Raw genomic sequence first — 16,260 nt, 5'->3', positions numbered from 1 at the left:
TTTCCCAGGAAAAAGTCGGAGCCGAGAGTTGAATAAGAGAACTTGTTGCCCTGGCACAAATAACTTTGGATGTAGCTTCCTATCGTGCCACCTCTTCACCTTTTCCTTATACATTTTGTTATTTTCATACGCTTGAAGTCGAAATTCATCCAGTTCATTAAGCTGAAGCATTCTTTTCTTACCAGCTGCATCTAAATCCAGGTTCAACTTCTTCAATGCCCAGTAGGCCTTATGCTCAAGCTCTGCAGGTAGATGACATCCCTTACCGTACACCAACTGGAACGGTGACATCCCAAGTAGAGTTTTGTATGCTGTTCTGTAAGCCCAAACAGCTTCATCGAGCTTTAAAGACCAATCCTTCCTTGACGGATAAACAACCTTCTCTAGAATGCGCTTTATCTCTCTGTTAGACACTTCCACTTGACCATTTGTTTGCGGATGATAGGCAGTAGCTACTCGATGATTCACATTATAACGCTGCATCATAGAAGTGAACTTACGGTTGCAAAAATGCGATCCTTCATCACTTATGATTACCCGAGGTGTTCCAAACCTTGTGAAAATTTGCTTATGAAGAAAATTTAGCACTGCCTTTGCATCATTTGTCGGTAAAGCTTTAACTTCGACCCATTTTGAGACATAATCGACTGCCAGCAAGATGTACTGATTATTGTAAGACGAGATAAAAGGCCCCATGAAATCGATTCCCCATACATCAAGACCTCGACTTCAAGCATCATATTTAATGGCATTTCATCCTTCCTTGACAAATTTCCCACTCTTTGGCAACGATCACACCTTAAAACAAACTGATGAGCATCCTTGAACAAAGTAGGCCAGAAAAAACCTGCTTGCAGAATACGAGCTGCCGTCTTCTCACCGCCATAGTGTCCACCATAAACCGTGGAATGGCAGTCTCGTAATATCCCCTCCGTCTCACAGAACGGGATACATCTCCTGATGATCTGGTCAGCTCCCTGTCTAAACAAATATGGTTCATCCCACATATACCACTTCACCTCATACAGAAACTTCTTCTTTTGAGCGGATGTCAAATTAGGAGGCATTATATTGCTGACGAGATAGTTTACAATATCTGCAAACCATGGTTCTTCCTCCTAAATTGCAAACAACTGCTCATCCGGAAAAGATTCATTGATTAACATCCTATCTTGTGAAGTAGAATCGGGATTCTCCAACCTAGAGAGATGGTTAGCTACTTGATTCTCAGTACCTTTTCTATCTTTGATCTCTAACTCAAATTCCTGAAGTAAAAGCACCCAACGAATGAGTCTCGGCTTCGAATCCTTCTTAGAAACCAGATAGCGAATAGCTGCATGATCAGTGAATACTGTTACTTTTGTACCAAGCAGATAAGATCGAAATTTCTCAAAGCCAAAGACTATAGCCAAAAGCTCCTTCTCAGTAGTGGTGTAGTTCAATTGGGCACCATTTAAAGTCTTACTCGCATAGTAGACCACATGGAAGAGATTTTTCTTACGCTGTCCCAGAACTGCACCTACCGCATAATCACTCGCATCACACATCATCTCAAATGGTTCTGTCCAATCTGGTGCTGTAATGACTGGTGCCGTGATCAAACTCTCCTTGAGAGTCTCGAATGCTGCCAAACATTCATCATCAAATTTGAAAGGCACATCTTTCTCAAGTAAATTGCACAACGGCTTAGATATCTTTGAAAAGTCCTTGATGAATCGCCGATAAAAACCCGCATGACCAAGAAAACTACGGATTCCTTTCACAGAATTAGGTGGGGGAAGATTTTCAATGACTCCCACCTTGGCCTTGTCCACCTCCAGACCCTTGCTAGAGACCTTATGCCCAAGGATAATGCCTTCACGCACCATAAAATGACATTTCTCCCAATTAAGTACCAAATTAGTTTCCACACATCTTTTGAGTACGGCGCGTAAATTATTCAAACATTCATCATATGAGTGTCCAAAGACGGAGAAATCATCCATGAACACTTTGACATTATTTCCAATCATGTCAGAGAATATAGCCATCATACATCTCTGAAAGGTGGCCGGTGCGCCACATAACCCAAACGAAACTCTGCGAAAAGCAAATGTGCCAAATGGACAAGTGAAGGTAGTCTTTTCCTGATCCTCTGGTGCAATACAAATCTGATTATACCCGGAATAACCATCCAGAAGACAAAAATACTCATGTCCCGCCAATCTGTCAAGCATCTGATCAATAAATGGAAGAGGGAAGTGATCCTTCCTTGTGGCTTTGTTCAATTTTCTATAATCCATGCATACTCTCCATCCTGTAACTGTTTGAGTAGGGATGAGCTCATTCTTTTCATTTGCGACCATAGTGATACCTCCCTTCTTAGGTACACATTGTACGGGGCTCACCCACGAGCTGTCAGAAATAGGATAAATGATGCCTGCATCTAGCCATTTCAGAATTTCTTTCTTCACCACCTCCTTCATGATGGGATTCAGTCTTCTCTGCTGTTCCACAGTTGGCTTACTACCTTCCTCTTGCAGAATTTTATGCATACAATATGAAGGACTTATCCCCTTGATGTCTGCTATGGTCCATCCTATAGCCGATTTGAATTCTCTCAAAATCCTTAAGAGCTTGTCTTCCTCACTACCTGAAAGGTCAGATGAAATAATAACAGGTAACGTAGATGAATCACCTAAAAAAGCATACCTCAAGTGTTCAGGTAATGGCTTGAGCTCCAAGGTAGGTGCTTCCTCTATTGATGGTTTGAGCTTCCCTTCAGCGTTCTTGAGGTCAGAAGTACCAAAAGATTCAAATGGTATGTCCAGCTTTCGCTTCCAGGGAGAAGTGTTCAGATATTGTAATTGCTCGTTGCTATCTTCATCATTGCTGTCAAAATCCCCCACTAAGGCCTTTTCCAATGCATCAGACATTAGCATGTGATCGAGTTCCGAAGTAACCGCGGAATCAATCACATCCACTTTTAAGCACTCCTCATCTTCTGTAGGGAATTTCATTGCCTTGAATACGTTGAAGGTCACATCCTGATCTTGGACCCGCATAGTAAGTTCACCTTTTTGCACATCTATCAAGGTACGGCCAGTAGCCAAGAAAGGCCTTCCCAAGATTATGGGAATCTTCTTATCTTCCTCAAAATCCAGAATAACAAAATCTGCTGGAAAGAAGAGCTTATCCACTTTAACGAGCACATCCTCAACTATGCCCCTTGGGTAAGTAATGGAACGGTCAGCCAATTGTAGTGACATGTACGTGGGTTTTGGATCAGGCAGATCCAGTTTTTTAAAGATCGACAACGGCATCAGATTAATGCTTGCTCCCAAATCACAAAGGCACTTGTCAAACGTCAGATTGCCAATTGTGCAAGGAATGGTGAAGCTTCCTGGATCTTTCAGTTTTGGTGGTAACTTTTGTTGCAGAATAGCGCTGCATTCTTCCGTGAGAGCAACGGTTTCAAGGTCATCCAGTTTCACCTTCCTTGAAAGAATAATCTTCATAAACTTCGCATAACTAGGCATTTGTTCAAGAGCTTCAGCGAAAGGTATATTGAAGTGAAGTTTCTTGAACACCTCCAGAAACTTCCCGAACTGTCTATCCAGCTTTTGTTGCTGCAATCTCTTAGGAAAAGGTGATGGATGATAGAGCTGTTTCTCCCCTGTATTAGCCTCAGGCAGAGTGTGTTCAACAGTAGTCTTCCTTGGTTCCGCCGCTTTCTCCTTTTGCTTAGATTCTTCACCTCTAATTTCAGCTTCTACTTCTTTTGCCTTTTCAGCATCAGCTACTTTTCCAGACCTTAAGGTAATAGCCTTGACTTGCTCTTTAGTTTCCTTCCTGCCTGGTACTTCCGTGTCATTGGGAAGAGTGCCAGGTTGACGATTGAGCACTGCATTGGCTAATTGACCAATTTGATTTTCCAAGGTCTTGATAGAAACCGCCTGACTCTTGCACAACAGCTTAAGTTCCTCAAAATCAGCACTAGTAGGTACAGCTGCACTTCTCTGTTGAGGATATGATTGCCTTGTAGCATACTGCTGTGGTTGCTAGAATCCAGGTGGGTTAAACTGTTTACTCACTCCTTGCTGATATGGTGGCTGAATAGCATTCTGATTATTCCCCCAGCTGAAATTTGGATGATTTCTGTTGTTAGGATGATAGGTCGCTGGCACAGGCTGCTGTTGTCGCTGATAATTATTCACATACTGAACAGATTCGTTTACAAGAGAACACTGATCTGTAGCATGAGAACCTGCACAAAGCTCATAAACCATAGCTATTTGATTAACTCCATACGTAGCCAGAGAATCAACCTTCATTGATAGCGCTTGGAGCTGGGCTGCAATAGCGGTGGCTGCATCAACTTCCAGAATACCTGCTACCTTTCCTGACGTCATCCTCTGAGTTGGGTTTTGATGCTCATTTGCAGCCATCGTCTCTATAAGATTATACGCCTCAGTATAGCTTTTAGCCCATAAGGCGCCTCCAGCTGCTGCATCGAGCATGGGCCGAGATTGGGCCCCCCAAACCATTATAGAAACCAGTTATCACCATCCAATCCGGCATTCCATGATGTGGACATTTTCTCAACATTTCCTTGTAGCGTTCCCAAGCCTCGCACATAGATTCTGTAGGTTGCTACGCAAACTGAGTAAGAGCACTCCTCATAGCAGCAGTCTTTGCCATCGGATAAAACTTCACCAGAAACTTTTGCGCAAGATCTTGCCACGTAGTGATGGACCCAGCTGGTTCAGAATGTAACCAGTCTTTAGCCTTGTCCCTTAGTGAGAATGGGAAAAGCCTCAACTTGATAGCCTCATCAGTCACGCCATTATACTTAAAAGTGCTGCAGATCTCGACAAAATTCCTTATGTGCATGTTGGGGTCTTCAGTTGCCGCTCCTCCAAAAGAAACAGAATTCTGCACCATCTGAATAGTGCCCGGCTTGATTTCAAAGGTGTTAGCTTGAATAGCCGGATGAAGGATGCTTGACTGAATGTCATCAATTTTAGGCCGAGAAAAATCCATGAGAGCTGGGTCAGCTTGAATAATACGATCTCCCATGTTTACTGGTTCTTTCTGCTCAGTTCCTGAATCCGAATCCTCAAAATCTAACTTCTCCGGAATATCAAGAACTTCGTCTGTCTCCTCAGCTGTATCTAAAGTCCTTTTGCGAGCACGAGAACGAGTTTGCATAAACGCTTGCTAAAGTACCTGAAACACAACCAGAAAAAATAAGTAACTACTACGTCCTAATCACTGAGTCCTAATGACCAATGATGGTAAGTACATAAACTAAACAAATACGCCGAGTCCCCGGCAGCGGCGCCAAAAACTTGTTAGGGCGAAAACACGCGCTAATATTCACGCAAGTATACGCGTTCGCAAGTAATATATAATACTTTCTAGTTCATTCCCTCAGAGACTCAGACTAAATTATTATCTAATTAAACTCACTCACCAATGTATGATTACTTCTCAATGTTAAGATAATAACACTTAAAATTGTTGATTAAATATTAACTATAATTAACTACTTAATTAACCACTTAACTAACACTTCAATTTATCAATAATAAAACACTCATGAGATCACAACTTCATTATTACTTCCTTCTATAGCCATTGTTATTACCTTTAGCATGTGACAGTGATGATATTAATCGAATAACACGAAACTGATAAAAGCCAACTTTCATTGTACTAATACCATTCCACCAAGCATCCACAATTAAGATAGAAGTTGAATAGTCATCAATTATGTTGAGTTCCTATATGTCTACAGAAATTGACAACACAACGATTTAAGCACAAGTTATTCTTTTTGATTACATAGGGCAAATAAAACTGTTAGAGTTACCCACTAATCATGCACAACGTACATGAACCTATGCTAGCATGGCAAGTTCTAAATCTCAAGATCCACCGTCGCTTCACAAGAGATTAACACCCTATCTTATATGTTCGCAACGCACATAAGACGAATACGCACAACCAATACTAGATATCAAGCAATCATCACATACTAAAGTATTAAACAATTAACTAAAGAATTCCATAATAAATCCGTTGCAACACCATGATCACGATTAGCCCATAATAGAACTTATCGCCATCATGGGTTCATATGAAATCATGATAAACAAACACAAGAAAATAATAACTAAACTAATTATATTAAAACAGAGTACGTCACAAGAGTAAATAAGTCAAAGCAAGAAAACTAGCATCCAACGTTACAACGAAACAAGAATCACAAGAAAATATGCTTCCTCTTCGTTGCAGTGTGCTAAATCGGTCTTCTTCCTTATCTCCTTCGCTTCTTGCGTAAAACACAATCTTCTTCTTCTTCTCTTTTTTTATCCCCCCTGTGAAAACGTCTCAAATCTACTTATATAATAGTCCCATAAAACTCAGATTACATAGAAGTTGGAAGCCAAACAGAAGTAGAAGTCTAAAATAATTTAGCAAAATTCCCGACCCTGCGCGGCCGCTCAGCATAGCTGCGCGGGCGCGCAGGCCTTCACTGGAAAAAATCCAAGTTTGCTCCGTTTCTTCGCCGTAATCTGCCCGTTCCTTTCCTCTCACAATGGTGAACACATGCCAAGGCTTATTCTTGATGATTCCTCCCCCGAATTGCAACTAATACCCTGAAATGCATAAACACTAGAAAAACGCATCAAATACACAAAATACTTGATTTCAAGACACCAATTTAAGCCATTTTAAGACGTTCTAAGTGGTATAAAATGCCACTTATCATCTACCTCCCCAGGCTTAAATCCCCTGGATGCATATGCGGATAGTGGATCTGACATAGGTGCAGATCGGCAACTTGTTGACAATGATTCAGATTTACCTGATGAGTCACAAGGAAATATCTTCACATAAATTAGAAGAAAACTTTGATCTTTATGCTAAATTCTTTGGATCATTGTTTACCTTCACATAGTTCAAATCTGGAACCCTAAAAGGGAAACTAGCAACTTGTAGATTATGCCTCAGATTCATCTGACGAGTCTAACAAGGATGGGGATTTGCCAACTCCCATTGCACCACCTATGACCTCCTTAAGGATGACTAAGGTGATTTTCCTTACAGGTACATCTGAATTTTGGAGCTATGAGAGGAGTGATACACTTGTGAGAATGAGTGTAAACTCGAGTGGAGAGAAGAGTGAAACACATATGAGGTACACGAGTTAGAATCACACACTCACAGTGAGGAAGAAAGACAAACACTATATCCCATTCCCTATCCCTAAACATGGCTCTTGATACTTCGGGTCTCGAATCTGTTTATGATTGGAACCTAACTCTTAGGGACCTAACATTTACAGATTGGATTAGAATACTTTGAGACCCAACCAGTTGGGACATAACAATTGGTGATCTCACATTTGGGAGTTATAAGGAGTTGGGAAGATTGGTGAACATGATGATCAACAGTGAACTCATTCTTGCAGCATTTAAAGGGACATGGTTGATCAGACTCTGACTTGTTATTTCTTTTCCAACCAAGTAACATATGAGAGCTCCTTCACACAACATCATACATTCCTTCTCTTAGGGGGAGATAAAAGCTTAAGTAATAGTTTAGAGGATTCCTCAACTAAGGGGGAGAAATAGTAGGGAGGAGGAAAAAGATAAAGCACATGTACACTACACCACACCATTGTTGTTTGTAACTACGGATCTTATTGTACGGGAGAGGTGATAAACACAAGGTGATTACCTAGTGATCAGAAGAAGTGGTTTGGTTCATCACTATTCTTCATAAGGGGAGAAGCTGTTTTCCAAAAGGGGAGTACCATTGGTTTTTATCTGCGGATCCTATTGTATGGGAGAAGTGGTAAACGAAGGTGATCTCCTTTAAGCAGTTGATTCTCATAGGGGGAGAAGTAAGAGAGATATGCGCTTCTCAACAGGAAATGTGGTTGTACAAAAGAAGTTATTGATGATTACTTCAAGACTGAGAAGTGTTATCTGGAAGAGATTTGAAGATCCAAGGAAATGAAGATGAAACTACTTGAAGATCAGTTTAGTGCAAGAGGAACAAGCATCTTTCATGTTAGTTACTCAAAAAATCTGGAAATGCGGTATTTGATCTAGAAAACTAGTAGCATTATTTACAAGTCCTGGTACATTACTTTTTCTAGTTGTTAGTTGAGTTATCCTCTCTATTTAATTTGTTTGTCAGGTTTAACAATTAAATAGGGGGAGATTGTTGGTGAGACTGCGTAGCTGTATGAACAGTTATGTGATAACTCAACACGATAACAACACTAGAACAGAACAGGTTAATAATACTACGTCTACACAAAAAATCAGAAGAAATGAAGACAAGGCAAATACAAGGAATCAAAAGATTAGAAGAAATCTTGAAGTCTATTTACAGGTCACTGAAAGAAGCTCATTAATATGTTCATACCTCAGTGAAGAATAAAGGTTAAAGACTTTCAGAGTTTCAGAAATGATAAAGATTCAGTGTATAAGTGCTACCAGAAGATTTCAGTGTATTGGCATTGATTGAAGATAGACAGTGTTCGAAGCATAGGAATCTGAAGAATTGAAGACAGGGTATAGACAGAGGTTGAAGAAGACATCTACAATCTTGAAGTTATACTCACTGAAAGGAGTTCATTTATATGTTCAAGCGTCAGTGAAGAACAGTGAATGAAGTATTTAAGATTGTAGTAGCAATGAAGACGTTGTCTAAAGTACCAGAAAGGATTCCAGTTAAAGTACATTTGTTTACTGACAGTCAGTGTTCGAAGTGATAAAGTTGTTGCAAGCTTAACAATATAATCAACGCTATAATACGAAGACCTGAATCGAAGGTAGTCGTTTGTGAACCAGACCAGTTACACTAGGCTTCAATAGCTCGTGAAAGGAATCTTGGTATTATTTTAAGAAGAATTGTTAAGTTGAGGACGTACTTGGATTGACCATTTATTTGTTAAAGTACGAGAAGAGGTGCGCAGGGTATACAGCTAAACAGCTCAAGGGATTGGCGAAGTTCAAAGTTTATTTGTTAACTTAAATAAATTTATTTAATGGACTTTAATATAATTTATTTAATAAAATTAAAATGATTTATCTTATAAACTTTAAATAAGTTTTTATTATAAATCTAAATTAGTTTATTTATATAAGTTATATTTAAGTTAATTTTATAAATTAATTTAGTTACAATTTAAACTTAAAATGAAATGAAAATAAAAAAGAGAAAAGAAAAACAAAAAGAAAAGAGAAAAGAAAAACAAAAAAGGAGGAAAAAGAAAATCAAAACAAAAAAAAGAGATAGGAACAAAAAAAGGTGTACTCGCCTTGTTTTTGTTTAAGTAAAACAAATGTACTAGTAGTATACAAGTCCTCCCCCATTAGTCGCCATAGGCTGTTTTGGACTGGCTAAGTTCATTACAAATATTGGTACTAGTAGCCCCTGTGTTCGCCACAGGGGAGATAGAATAATAGAACTCAAATATAGTAGTACTAGTACTACTAGTCGCCACAGAGAAGCTAAAGTTGGTCGCCACAGAGCACTCCTCAACCTCAGCCACTACTTTGTTGAATCAATCAATTAATTTATGTGGTCTATATTTACCCACACATTTGAATTGAATATAAAGTCTACACATTTGCAGTAGAAACAAAAAAAGCTATTGGAATTATTTTTGTTCATCTTCTCTCCCAAGAGAGGTTAAAAATAGCAGCAAAGAAAATACAGAGAAGCTCCGGGCACATTGTAAATCCGTAATTCTTCTCACCGGGGTAATGTTATAATGCCCGATTTAAATTTTGTATATTCATAGGGGCATTATAATCATTACGCGGTAATTAAATCCTTAGACAAACAAGAGCTAGATTATTGTATATGATTTGATTTATAAATCTTTGTAGTAGGTAGGAACTTTGTTGTTCTTAGATTTTAGCCAGTTAATTTATTTACCGGAGTGTAGCAACACCCCTCAAAGATTTATATATGAATATATACTTCCATGAATATCTTGTGTTCCTTGTTTTATATTCCCAAACACTATTCAACTCAAGAACACGAAACCACTAACCGAGCACTAAATCTTATATCCGCTAAAGATTCGAATTTTTTTTGAATTTAGTGATTATCATATTCAAACCCCCCTCTTCTATGATAATTCGGGACCTAACAGATTTCATTACTAGTTGTTGTGGCTAGGTTTTAAATGGCTAGTAGCCGGCTCATTTTATATGAGTAGTCTAGGGTTGAACGAGATGGAGCGGAACGCACTCGTTCAGATAAAAAAAGAAAAAAAAAGAAAAACATATGTGTATGCATAATTGATCACGAGTGGCCTTTTTAATAATCGAGTTATTAAGTTCTTAGGAGACTTTGTGCCTAGTGACTAAGGCTTTTTATAGTCTGGGATCCACTAACCTAACGCTCGCTACATAGGTATTATTGTATAAGTCTTTTATGGACCTCACTCGTTGCACAATCAAATAAACATATTTGTGTTGTTTATGTGTTAGCAATAAAAGCATGAATCCATGAAAACTCCGATATAAGAATTGAAGTGTTATAAGTTATTTTTAGTTTAGCTTTTATTCTATTTATAACCTTACGATTGCTTTGATGAGTAGTTAGTCATGACTATTGATCTAGTTGTGATTATATATCTGTAAGCATTTGCACACACGCACGTCTCTGGCTTGTAAGTTAATTTGTGGGGCTTGATTGATCTTTATGCGAATAACTGCATTTGTTGAGATATTGCTTGTTGGTTGGTTTAGTTATTCTATGAGGATCGTTGCATTCATATAGTTTGCATCCATGCATTTTTATTTCTCGTTCTTTGAGTCTGTTTATGCTTGAGGACAAGCATCGATTGAAGTTTGGGGGTATGTTGAGTGGCATTTATTACACTTTATAATGTTCCGTTTGAATTGGTGTTTTGTAGTCGAGTTGTTAGTCTTTTTAACGTGTTTTTGTAGTGTTTTTGCATTTCAGGAATTTATCAGGAATACAGGTGAATTAGCATTGTTTTAATGCTAATATGGTGTTAGGATGATGTCTGGAATAAATGCTCGTGAAAATACCAACTCAAATCATCAAGAAAAGAAGAAGTCAACAAATTCTACAGAGAGTCAGCATGCCTGTGCTGTAGAAGCGCGCGGCCGCGCCCAAAGTGCAGAAACGCAGCGCTCCCGCGCTGGTCAAGCGTGCGGCCGCGCCAGGTCGAGATAAAAGAATTCTGTTTCTATTCTGATTTTGATCCAGAAAAATTCTACTTTGCATGGGCTATTATATATACATAACTTAAGGTCATTTTTCATAACAAGACGTACCAGATCTTAAGGAGAAGGCGTAAGAAGACCGTATAGCACAATTCAAGGAAGGCGAAGAAGATCTAGTTTATACTTATGATTCTTTATTTTAAGTTGTAAATTTGGATGCTAGTTTTCTTATTCGTGAAACTATACTCTTGTTTCGTACTTGGTTTATTATTTATTCAGTATAAAGACTACGTTTAATATACCATGCTTTCATCGGAACCCACGTTGATGCTGAGTCCGATTATGGGTTAATCGTTATCCTGGGGTTATAACGGATTTATTTATGGATTTCTTTAGTTGATTCGTTTTGATGCCTTAGTCTGTGGTGATTGTATGATAACCTAGTATTGGTTGTGCTTATTTATCTTATGGCATCGCAAACTTATAAGATAGCGTGTTAATCTTTAATGAAGCGAAAGTGAATTTAAGGGTTTAGAACTTGCCATGCTAGCATAGGTTCGTGTATTTGATATGCATGATTTATAGGTAATTTTAACCATCTTACTTACCTTATGTAATCACGATGGATAACTTGTGCGTTAAACCATTATTTTGTCAAATTCTATAGATATATAGGATCTTAATATAATTCGTTTCAATTCAGCTTCTATCTCTTTTGTGGATGTCTGGTAGTATGGTAATCGTACAACGAAGTTGGCTTTTATCAATTTCGTGTTATCTGATTAGTGTCATCACCATTACGTGCTAAGGTTAAGAATGAAAAGGATATTGAATGAAGTATTTAATGAAGTTAGAATCCCATGTTTGTGTCATATAATATTCAACTCTCTTTACTCTCATAGTAATATTCTTTAGTATAATCTCTTAGTTAATTGTAGTTATAATTAACCTCAATTTGTTATTCATCTTAGCATTGGATAATAACCATACCATTGTTGCATAGATACATAGATTGAAATTAACCTAAACCAATCCATGTGGGAACGAACTACAATATATTCTATATTACTTTTGATCGCATATACTTGCGTGAATATTAGCACGTGTTTTCGCCCTAACAGTAACCATCAAATCTTAAAACATTTTATTGAAAGGGGTCATAATATTCGACACCCTCATAAATTTTTATTCCCCCATTCACTTGGGCAGGAATACTCGCAAACAAATTATTTTTCTCAAAATCCAAAATATTATAAATCCAGTAATTTGATAAGTAAAAACATTTAACTATTCTGAACATAGAATAGCAGAGAGTACTTGCATAATAAGCAATTAATTCAACGATATGTAAAACATTTATCTATTCTGAACTGAGAATAGGGAAAGAAATACTTGCATAATCATAATTAGTTGGATATGAAAAACATTGAACTATTTCGGAATTAGAATAGCGTAGAAAACTTGCATAATAAGATTCAAAATAAATATCACTTGAACAATAAGTGATGATAGAGATACTTGCCTTTGGTTTTTAGCAGTTTGTCACACTCGCAATAACACAATCCCTCATTCTGACATCTTATGGCATCACCATCTTTTATTTCAACAATTAACTGATATGTCGCTCCTGCAATTGCTAGAATCCAGATATCCAGTACCATTCCATTTCATTCTTTCCAATGTCTGGTCTCGATCAACTCGAGCGATCTGCATCCATAGTTAAAAGATACAACTTTAATCGTCTAAACGATAATTACTCGACGAACTGCGCGTTAAAATCTATCGTCTACCCATACGATAGCCCACACATAATTAAAACATCCAAACACAAGACTTATGACCCACATACATACGTAATTCACATAGCACGTAAACACATAACTCATGTATCACATAATTCATATCACACATGCCTCGGTTCGTCAAAATGTTTGACTCGGTACGTTTAAAACTGAAAACGGGTAAAAAAATATGACTTTTCGATCAACAATCGACTCAAAATGACTCGTAAAACAAGCGACCTTTCGAAATAAAAGAGTTTGGGTCTCGAAAGTATTTTTAATGAAAGCGAAATATTTTTCTAAGTCTAGACGCGTTCGTTTCGTATTAAATGGATGAGCGGTTTATTTATTACGAATAAAATAAGAATAAATCAATTAATAATAATATTAATTGATTATTTCAACTACACTTTCTCACAAATTTAGATTTTGGTAACCATAGTGGTGGGACACCCATTATGATACAAAATTATTTTCTCTTTGAAATTCCATGATTTTATCATCTAAAATATTCGAAGGTATGCCAATTAAGTTGGGCTAAGTTATCCTGGTCAAGTCAAAGTAAGGCTTTGTGTTGGAATTACCAATAGCAACAGTGGATTGCAATGCGATTAAAATATCAGTGGCGTATAACGAAGTTAATCTGTTTCTTTACTTCTCTCTCTATTTATATCTATCTCTCTTTCTTTTCTTTTTCTTTATCTTTCTCTCTATACTTTCTCTCTCTATCAGTAAAAGTGATTAAATGGAGAAGTTGGTCAAATGGTATGTGGAAGGAACAATGGTGTGGAACGAAGCTCCCGTGATAATTATGTTATATAAGGAATTCAAGTTTATGTGAGATTTTCAGAAAGGTTGCATATGCAAGATTGGAAAGTTGGTAAGAAGACCCTTGTTAGGTAATGAATCACACACGGGGGGGGGGGGGGGGTGAATGTGTTTTCTGATTTTAGGCTTTTTGTTAGGTCACACACACTATAGAAGGGGGTTGAATATAGTGTTTATCACAATCAAATCAAATTAAAGAACTCAAGTAACAGAAAACAGACTTTATTCAATATAATAAACTCTGTTATAATATGGAACTGTCCTCTCTCAGTGATGAACAAATATCACGAGAGCTGCTAGGGTTACAATGAATATTATACTCGATAATGATAACACTTATAGTGTAAACCCTATGTCTGTGTTTATATACTACACAGTTACAAGATAATCGCTAATTAATATGGAATATAATTTTGCTTCCTAAAATATATCAATCAGTTATCTTTTCTTCCAAGTATTCTATTCTTCATAGAATTCCTTCTTCATGCATATTTCTTCTTGCGTTTGTCTTGATCTTCTTTCCTTTCAATCAATCACCTTCCTTATCTGAAAGTCTCCTTTAAGTCCTGATATTATCTTCTGATAAATATCTCCTGATAACTTAAGTTCTGACAACTTAAGTTCTAACTTCAGTATAAGTGCTGATTTCCAGTTAAGTACTGATTTGTCCTGTTTAAGTAAGATCTGAAAACTAAACACAAATCATATTAGACATGACATTATCAAATATATCTAACAATCTCCCCCAACTTGTAAATTAGCATAATATACAAGTTTAACAGATATTTGATGATGTCAAAAACATTAAGTACAAATGCATGAGAATTTGACTAGATAACTACAACTTATAGTCCTTAGAGCTTTACCAACTTTAACTTCTGATAACAGCTTCAGTCTGTATACACATCATAATTTGAGCAGTTGTAGATCTTGAATTGGCTTCAATTACTGATCTCTATAATATCAGAAGTTGTTCTGAGATAGTTCTTTAACAAACATCTCTCAGCATATTTAAGTTCATCAATCATCCTCCTTTTAGCATTCTTCAATTCAACTGTATCTTCACCAATTTGAAAGATAGCAGCCCTGAGATCATTTATTTTAGCTTTCCTTATGTCCTGATCCAGTATGATCAAATATGCCTTGTCAGACTCAAGATTGAATTCTACAGCCTTATAACCCAGAAAGGTAGTTATAATCTTAGCAGAGTTAGGCTTCATCTCGACAATATCACCCTTGTGATCTCTGTACTTGGGACCGTATGTGCTGTCAGACTTTACAGAATAAAGCTTCTTCTATCTCTGAATTTGAGTCTTCAAATAATTTGCAGCACTTTCTGTTAATCTGTTCTTCACTTGAAGTAGAAATAAAACATGTTCTAGTTCCTCAAAATACTTCAGTGGTATAGCATTTTCCCTTATGTGGTAAATCCTTCCATCTGTCATGAAATATAACAAGATGTGTTCTTTCAAGAATGTATGGTAAACCATCTGTACAGATTCAAGCTGATTCAATCTTTCAGGAGTTGCTCCAACACCTGGTTCACTTAAGGAAGTTGGATCATTGGTTGTGTTATGTACTCTTCTTTCATCAGCCTTACCCAAACCAGATTTATCTCTTGCTTCCTTTCCTGTAACCACTCTTCCTTCAAAACCACTTGTTGCAGTCTTCAAAGGTTGAGTCTGTTTAGCTTTAGTGAATCTTGGTAGGAGTAACCTTGAGGATTTAAGATGAGCAATGTCAGAGGTTTCCTTTAACTTATCTTCTGATGTCAAGCCAACTTGAGCTATGTCAGAGGTTGCTTACTTCAATGTCATATTAGAACTTACTATATCTTGACTCTGAACAACTTGAGCCATGTCAGAGGTTGTTTGAGAAATTTTCTTTGAAACCAGAGTAAGATTAACATCTTCAACAGATATTTCTTCATCCATAGGAGGCACATAAACCTTTACAGGTTCACCAACTTTTTCTTTGCCCTTGGACCTTGGAGCTATCTGCATTTATGATTTGGCCTTGGTTGCCTTAGAATTTACCCTTTCTTTTATCACAATGCCTTTAGCCTTAGGAATTTTCTTTTCAACAAAAGAAGCTTCATATTTGGAGTTGACCTTTTCTAACTTAAGTCTAGCTTCTTCTTTCTTTAGACTCTCAAAGTCCATTCCTGGATTTTCTTTCAGAAATAACTGTCTTGAAATCTCCTCATCAAGTTCCAGATGATCATCATAACTTATCCTTTTACCAGTATCAGAAGTTATTCTTCTCCCAGTATCAGCACTTGTTCTTTGACTTGTATTTCCAGTTCTACTTGATGAAAGACCTTTACCTTGACCATGACCTCCACCCATTCCAGAGTTTCCCGGATCATCTTTTCCATCATCCTTTCCCTTCAGTGTCTTAATAGGTTTGCATTTGGACTTAATTACTTTCTCGCCCTTTTT

The 16,260-nt window shown here is 37.3% G+C and overlaps 1 non-coding gene across 1 annotated transcript; it reads left to right on the top strand.

Annotated features, from left to right (window-relative positions):
* The first annotated feature begins 4,558 nt into the window (after positions 1-4,558).
* On the top strand, positions 4,559-4,665 carry LOC141715934 (small nucleolar RNA R71). Its single transcript, XR_012572674.1, has one exon. It is a non-coding gene; the product is annotated as a small nucleolar RNA R71 (small nucleolar RNA).
* The last annotated feature ends 11,595 nt before the right edge of the window (positions 4,666-16,260 follow it).

Source organism: Apium graveolens, chromosome 3, assembly GCF_009905375.1.
Source record: "Apium graveolens cultivar Ventura chromosome 3, ASM990537v1, whole genome shotgun sequence".
Taxonomy (NCBI): Eukaryota; Viridiplantae; Streptophyta; class Magnoliopsida; order Apiales; family Apiaceae; genus Apium; species Apium graveolens.
The sequence above is the reverse complement of the archived record's forward strand: the minus strand, read 5'-3'. Positions and strand labels throughout refer to the sequence as shown.